This window comes from Lacerta agilis, chromosome 3, assembly GCF_009819535.1.
Source record: "Lacerta agilis isolate rLacAgi1 chromosome 3, rLacAgi1.pri, whole genome shotgun sequence".
In the NCBI taxonomy this organism is placed as follows: Eukaryota; Metazoa; Chordata; class Lepidosauria; order Squamata; family Lacertidae; genus Lacerta; species Lacerta agilis.
In genome coordinates this window covers 112,370,037-112,378,608 of record NC_046314.1, presented here as the reverse complement: position 1 = coordinate 112,378,608, position 8,572 = coordinate 112,370,037, and positions in this window count along the sequence as shown.

Here is an 8,572-nt window from a genome sequence, read left to right as displayed (position 1 = left end):
AGAGTCCCCTGTTTTGGGGGTAAAACTAAAACTTTGATTGATTTCTTCCTGTGGACTATAAAGCATTAGGTTGATACTATCAACCCTCTGGCTAAGGATCCCTGGTGGGTTCGGTAATGGCGGCTGCTGATCGGCTGGCGCACCTGGAAAAGTACTGAAACTTCATTACTTCCGCCCAACTAATTCTCACGGACTCTGTAAACCCAGCAATGACACCAATCCAGGAGAGAATACTGTTGGAATTAAGATTACTTCAAACACTTCAGCAAAATCTTGCAGAAAAGTTTACCCAGATTGCAGCAACTTTGGAAAATACTGACTTATGCACACTTGAAGGAGAGGAGGGAGTGAAAGTGGATCCTGTGGAATTTTTGGAGGATGAATCGGCACAGGCTTTTGAACAAGAGGGGCTCCCTTTGTGTGAGAGGCAGGGAGCCCCCAACGGGAACATTATAGAGGACTTTTGGGGTGGCAGCCCAGAAGTTCAAGAAGTTCAAGAACAACAGGGAATCCGACAAAAACTTGAGAGTGGGAAAATGAAACTTTGTTATGACTTTACTGTAACAAGTTACAAAGAAGAATGCTACACTCTGGAGAAGAAGTTACTTCTGAAGGGAACTGCAGAAGTGAAAGGGAAAGAAGTTGAATCAACTCTGGATGAGATTACAGAAGAAGGAGAATCTGGACTGGTGGAAGGTTGGGGGGGAGACTGTGGGGGTGTGGGAAAGTTGAAGAATGGGAAACAGATGAGCAGGAGAGGGGTGGGGTAATGGGTGAATCAGTAGAAAGGGAGGATTGACCATGGTACCCGACACCAGAGGGGAAATGGAATATGAGACTGGAAGAAATATTTAGGAATAGGTTAGTTTGAGTTTTTAATAGATTGAGAATTGGAATCAGAAGATATATAGGCTATAGTATAACTAAGTTAAGTTAAGAAGGATATAAGAGGTAGTGAGGGACAATTTGAGGTTGGTTTGACAGAAAAACTTTTTTCTTTTTCAAGTTAAGATGTGTTGAAAAATTAAGAATCAAGATTTAAGATATAATGAGTAGGATTTTATGACTAAGATGAGAGGGTGAAAAGTAGATATTACAATGTTACAAAGTTACTAAAAGAGGTTTAGAAATGAACGCAGAGGAGAGGACGGGAGGAGGTCCCAATGGAATGTTAAAAAACTAGGGAAAGACATTGAGATTTTTGTTTTTCTTTTTGTAGTATTTTTGTATGTTTCTAGAATGTAGTTTTTGATATTTGTTTTTTGTTTGTTATTGTGGGTATTTGTCTTATTGGAAAATTTAATAATTTTTTTCAAAAAATAAATAAATTCCACTGTCGAACAGCTCTCACTGTCAGGAAGTTCTTCCTAATGTTTAGGTGGAATCTTCTTTCTCGTAGTTTGAATCCATTGCCCCGTGTCCGCTTCTCTGGAGCAGCAGAAAACAACCTTTCTCCCTCCTCTAGATGACATCCTTTGATATATTTGAACATGGCTATCATATCACCCCTTAACCTTCTCTTCTTGAGGCTAAACATACCCAGCTCCCTAAAGCCGTTCCTCATAAGGAAGGTCATAAGGAAGGTCGCTGATGGTGCTCCAGTCGCCTAGCCCAAGGCGTGGGCAGGACCGGGTGTACTGACACTACCAATGTATCAATATCAATTGTGTTTCAATGTATTTTTAATCTCTTAACAACGCGGGTGGTGCTGTGGGTTAAACCACTGAGCCTAGGGCTTGCCGATCAGAAGGTCAGCAGTTTGAATCCCTGCGATGGGGTGAGCTCCCGTTGTTTGGTCCCAGCTTCTGACCACCTAGCATTTCGAAAACATGTCAAGTGCAAGTAGATAAATAGGTACCGCTCCGGCGGGAAGGTAAACGGCGTTTCCGTGCACTGCTCTGGTTCTCCAGAAGCGGCTTTGTCATGCTGGCCACATGACCTGGAAGCTGTACGCCAGCTCCCTCGGCCAGTAAAGTGAGATGAGTGCCGCAACCCCAGAGTCATCCGCAACTGGACCTAATGGTCAGGGGTCCCTTTTGTTGTTGTTCAGTCGTTCAGTCGTGTCCGACTCTTCGTGACCCCATGGACTAGAGCACGCCAGGCACCCCTAGCCTCCACTCCCTCCTGCAGTTTGGCCAAAGTCATGCAGTTTGGCCAAACTCATGCTTCGAGAACACTGTCCAACCATCTCATCCTCTGTCGTCCCCTTCTCCTTGTGCCCTCCATCTTTCCCAACATCAGGGTCTTTTCCAGGGAGTCTTCTCTTCTCATGAGGTGGCCAAAGTACTGGAGCCTCAACTTCAGGATCTGTCTTGATGGGGTCCCTTTACCTTTACCTAATCTATTGTTGGAAGCTGCCCAGTCCAGATGGGTGGGGTATAACTAATAAATTATTATTATTATTATTATTATTATTATTCAGATGTATGGGGTGTGTAGACTGCTTATAAACCACAAAACTCTCTTTAGCGTCATCCATTCTTGGCTTTGCAACCTCCTGGGCAGATCTCGTGGCAACAGAAGAACCTCCCTGTTTTGCCTAAGCTGAATAGGACACCTTGTCCTTGAGCTCTCTGTCACACCCAAATCCCAGCCACCTACATTCTTCTTTCTGAGAACATAGTTCGACAAACCCAAGCCCTTGGTTTCCCCCCCCAGGTTGCTCAAGCCTCCAGCATTTCCTTACATCCTGATACAATCACAAAATCCCAATTCTTCAAACCATTCAACCTTTCCCTGGTCAACAAGTTCTGCTCCATACACCGCAAGGTCTTCCTTCTTCCTTCTTATGTTACAACAGGGTTAGTTGGCTCACATTCCCTAGGCATTGGTTGGCCCTTAGGAATTCTCTGACAATTTGGTGGCGCTACACACACACACACACACACACACACACACACACACACAATGATTTTAACCATGTTTCTCCCCCCCCCCACTTTTTATCCATTTGGGGGGTATTTGTGAGTGAGATATCGAGGTACAAATGTACGTTGTTGTTGTTGTTGTTGTTGTTGTTGTTATTATTATTAATTAAATTTGTAGACCCCGCAGGTCTCAGGGTGGCTCACGGGATAAAGTCACAATATAAAAATGCCAAATACGCAATCTGAATAAAAACAAAAACAACCCAATTATTCCCACATCCCCGACACGTTTTAAAAGGGCGTTGAGTATCAGTCAACCAAAGGCCTGGTTAAAGAGGAAACTCCCCCCCCCCCAGCCATTAAAGATGTATAATGAAGGCGCCAGACGAACTTCCTTGGGGAGACCATCCCACAAATGGGGGAGCCACATATATGTGCATTGTAGGGGGTTGGACTAGATGATCCTTGGGGTCCCTTCCAACTTCTTACAATTCTCTGTTTCTACAATTTTGTTCTGAGAGACCACCCGCACGAAATATCTCCCTTCTTCTAGGGTTTCGTTTGGTCTGCTGATTGAGGATTAGGAATAAGGTTGTCTCTGCACTGTGAACTCACATCAGGGTGTATATAAAGGATCTAGGAGTCTTGGTAGACCATAAACTTGACATGAGTCAACAGTGTGATGCAGCAGCTAAAAAAGCCAATGCAATTCTGGGCTGCATCAATAGGAGTATAGCATGTAGATCAAGGGAAGTAATAGTACCACTGTATTCCACTCTGGTCAGACCTCACCTGGAATACTGTGTCCAGTTCTGGGCACCACAGTTCAAGAAGGATACTGACAAGCTGGAACGTGTCCAGAGGAGGGCAACCAAAATGGTCAAAGGCCTGGAAACGATGCCTTATGAGGAACGGCTTAGGGAGCTGGGTATGTTTAGCCTGGAGAAGAGAAGGTTAAGGGGTGATATGGTAGCCATGTTCAAATATATAAAAGGATGTGTTGTAAACCAATTAAACTATAATAAGGAGAAAATAGGGCCCGTTTCCCAAGGGGGAGTTTTTACCCTGGGGAAGACCCCGTAATTTGCGGAGCCTTCCACTTACGCTGAAATGACAGAGACGAACCGTAGCTGAAAAAGCAAAGCGTAGCCTTCCCGTTTATTCCAAAATCTGTTGCAACAGAGGTTCCCCTGATGTGGCAACACGAACAGAGAACGCTGATTAATGGTACAAAGAGACTTATATACATTTCTGTTCCCATACAAGTCAATGATACAAAAAGAGCAGGAAAAAGGGTTTTTGCATAAGGTAAGTACATCTAATACTGAGTGATTGGGTTAACAATGGTGGTCGAGTGCTTTTCCTGAACATCCTTTGACTAGATCACAGCTCTGTTTATCTTTGTTTGCAGGGTGGAGTTTGGGATATGTGGGCGATCGGATTTACATCTGTACATCTGGGTTTTGGCTGGAGGTCACGCATCACAATAGGCAGGATTGTCACCTTTCGTTTCCCCCCCCCTCTCTGCTTCCAAGGAGAAAATGGTTCTTCCCAGGTGGCCCGTCCTGGACCTGGGTCCCCTCTCAGTTCATAAGGAGACAGTGGGGTGTAGATGGGGTATGGGTGGGGTGCACTCCTATTACAGATGTCATATAGAGGAGGGAGAAGGTTGTTTTCTGCTGCTCCAGAGAAGCGGACACGGGGCAATGGATTCAAACTACAAGAAAGAAGATTCCACCTAAACATTAGGAAGAACTTCCTGACAGTAAGAGCTGTTCGGCAGTGGAATTTGCTGCCAAGGAGTGTGGTGGAGTCTCCTTCTTTGGAGGTCTTTAAGCAGAGGCTTGACAGCCACCTGTCAGGAATGCTTTGATGGTGTTTCCTGCTTGGCAGGGGGTTGGACTGGATGGCCCTTGTGGTCATTGAGCACCAGAGGCTTGGCAGCCTTCAGCAGAATAACAGCAGAAGCTGGCTGTATTGAAGCATAACTTCTTTATTTCTACATACTACAAACTACAGACTTGTGTGAGAGTTACAATTCTCACTCTCCATCTTATCTCTACAGAGTTACAGATCAAAAAGCAAACAGAGTCAGGCTGGGACGGAGGAAGATAAAAAGCCGTTCTGCCCCCTCCTTCTCATACTATGATCAGCAGATTCACACAATGGGGGGTGTGTGTGAAAGTATCAACAATCTCCCCCCTTTCATACTGACCATTGCAGAATCTAACACATTTGCAATTTATGTACATATGCACCCAGTTGTTCCTTGTTAACAACTTTTGTCAATGCATCTGCAGGTATCTCTTTCCCTGGCATGTAGGACACTTTTACAATTCCATTCTGGATGCATTCTCTAGCTCGGTGCAGCTTAATTTGCAGATACTTTGTTCTTTGTTTGCATCCTTCAGAGTGTAGCAAAGCTATGCACGCTTTATTGTCCTGATAGACCTGAACTGAAGGAACGGGGTTGAAAATTGTTCACGACTCCAGAGCTACGGCACCCCTTCATATCTTCCTGGGTGGGGCTCCCCAGAGGTATCCGATGGGGTCATTTGGGAAACGGTCCACTGGTCTAAATCAGGGCCGGATTTAGGTTTGATGAAGCCCTAAGCTACTGAAGGTAATGGGCCCTTTATATGTCCAGCTGTCTTTTGTCAACAACAAATTGTCGCTGGTTTTTTCCTATTGAATATATGCTATACACAGTATGGTAGTTTATGGACCTGATAGGTATCTAAAGCCATTTGCACATAACAAAATACGTATTTTATCAAAACAAAATAAAAAATTAAAAAATTCCTTCCAGTAGCACCTTAAAAAGGTAAAGGGACCCCTGACCGTTAGGTCCAGTTGTGTCCGACTCTGGGGTTGCGGCGTACAGCTTCCGGGTCATGTGGCCAGCATGACAAAGCCGCTTCTGGCGAACCAGAGCACCAACTTAGAGACCAACTAAGTTTGTTCTTGGTATGAGCTTTCGTGTGCATGCACACTTCTTCAGATACACTGAAACAGAAGTCACCAGACCCTTATATATAGTGAGAGAGTGAGGAGGGGTATTACTCAGAAGGGTGGTGGGAATGGGCGATTGGCTGATGGGTGTGGGAAACCTTTTGATGACTGTAAACGACTGCAATTAGTCCTAAAGGAAAAAGCAAGGGGTGAGATGGCTAAAGATAGCTTTGTCAACTATAATGCGATAAGAATCCAATGTCTTTGTTCAGACCAGGTCTCTCCATGGTTTTAAGTTTGGTAACTAGTTGCAATTCAGCAACTTCTCTTTCCAGCCTATTTCTGAAATTTCTGAAAGCTACTTTATCAAAGTAATTCTTGAACTGAAATGCAACCAGTCCATGCAGAATGTAGGCACCCTATATATAGAAAGGAGCAAACCAGTGATATTTCAGGGAGCAGGCTAGCAGGCAGGGCCCATTACTTACATCATAGGAGCCTACACAACACAAAACACTGTTGCTGTATGTAGGTTTTATTTTATTAGTTTTTTATCTTATATTTTGGGAATGTACATCCAGTTTTTTTCTCTTTTTTGGGGGGGGGCAAGAGAGTGGTGCCCTAAGCCATAGCTTAATAATAATAATAATAATAATAATAATAATAATAATAATAATAATGTATTTATACCCCGCCCATCTGGCTGGGTTTCCCCAGTCATTCCACTATGGGGAGTGTTCTTAGCAACATAGGGTATACAAATGTCCAGGGGTGTAGCAAGGGGGGGCGGGGGCGGGTCGCCCCAGTTTCCATAATGCAGGGGGTGACAAATTACCAAGGAACAATTTTTTGGGAACTTTTTTTTTGAAAATTTTGTTTTGAAATTTTGCTTTGAAATTTGTTTGAATTTTTTTTTTTTGCCTTCTCCGAAGGTCTTATCTTACTGTACTAGGGATTATATAGCTATATATGAAATTTCATGCATATCGGTTAATATCTTGACCCTCCTCCATCAAAATAGCAGTTCACTTAGCTGTTTTCCTATGTCATGAAGGCTGAAATTTCAGTTCAGAGAACACTTACTGTTCCCAACCCTAACCCTGTGGAAAGCCATCTAATTAGACGTTAATTTGATTTTGAGATGTTTTTAGGAGGTAATTTAATTATTGTTTGATTTTATACCAATGTTATGTATCTGATGTTAGCCACCCTGAGCCCGACTTTGGCCGGGGAGGGCGGGATATAAATAAAAGTTTATTATTATTATTATTACTTGTTATTCTTCCTTTGTAAGAAAATATGAAATAACGTAAAACCATTTTTGCAGGGGGGGAATCAATGGGGGGATTGAGAAGAAATTTTCCGCACCGGGTACCACCTGACCTTCCCATGCCTGGGGGGGGGGGGTGACCAAATTTTTTTTTGCCCCTGGTTACCAAGGGCATATTCCTTTTTTAAAAAGAAAAAAGAAAAAGAAAATTCCCCAAATGGCGATCTTGAGGCCCCAATATTTAAAAAAAGAAGAGAAAGGTTTTTGAAATACACTTGCATAATCTTTTTATCTGCAAGAGGAGCTTTGCAAGTTTGAAATTTAGGAAACTCCCTGGAACTGAATGGCTTGTTCTGTGCTCTCTTTGAACCCTCAGGTTGCACTTAACTTTTTCTCAGAGCGGACTACCTAATTGAAGTTAGCAACCACAATTATCTTATGGCCGTTAATAGCAATAGGAACACTATGAGTAAAAGTTAGTTGCACCAACCCAATATGCTCTTGTCTTAGAACAGACCTTTAACTCGACTGCAGAGTTGTGGCTCCAGTTCTTACCAATCCCGTTGTGTACACTATTTTTTCTTTAAAAAATAATAATAATAATATAATAATAATAATATCACCACCCATCTGTTAAATATGAAGAGGCCAGGCTGCTTTGCGGGCAAACTCACAACCTACTTTGGTGATCAGAAGAGGTAAATAAAAGTACCTAATCCTGTTGAAACTGGAGTGTTGCAAGCTTTCAAGCGTTATCTATCGTGCAAAGAAATGTGACCCAGCAGGTCCAGTAGGCAGTGAATAAGAAAATGTGTGTCCAAAGTGCAGGACTCTCGCAGAGGCAGAGGGACCCTTTCACCTTTATCTGCTGGCTAAGAGGGGACTGAGTATAGCCAACTGTTCCTGCAGTGCTGACCGCCATTAATCGTCCAGGAAGAAACATAGCAGCCTCCCCTTAAATGGAAAATGGGTTGCAACTCCCATCAACCCCAGCCAGAGTGGCTACTGTTGTTGGCATCCGAGAGACAATGGAGTATGCCGCTGGGGGTGAAGTGAAACTGTTGCATTAGCCGCACTGATGTGACCTCCCCGAAGCACAAGACTGGGCAACGTGCTTGAGGTTCTGGGCTGCTAAGATAACAAAACTCCTCTCTCTCTCTCTCTCTCTTTCGGCCTGGAATTGTTCAGCGGCCACCTGCTCAATCACCTGGCCCTGGAACGGAAGATTTGAGTCCGGCCAATAGTTGGCCATGATGGCTAGGTCCAAAAATGGTTTTGTTAAGAACCGGTTTAATGAAGGTGTCTGTGAAGACTCACAGAGGGAGCGTGGTTTCACTCCCAGCACGCATGCGCAGCTTGCGTATGACGCATGTGTTGGACGCATGCTGCACATGCGTGCTGGGAGTGGCGCGCCGCTGGCGGCCAAGCCCCAGAGGGGCAGCCTTGCTCCGCTGCTTGCTCGGGGCCTGCCAGCGGCGCGCAG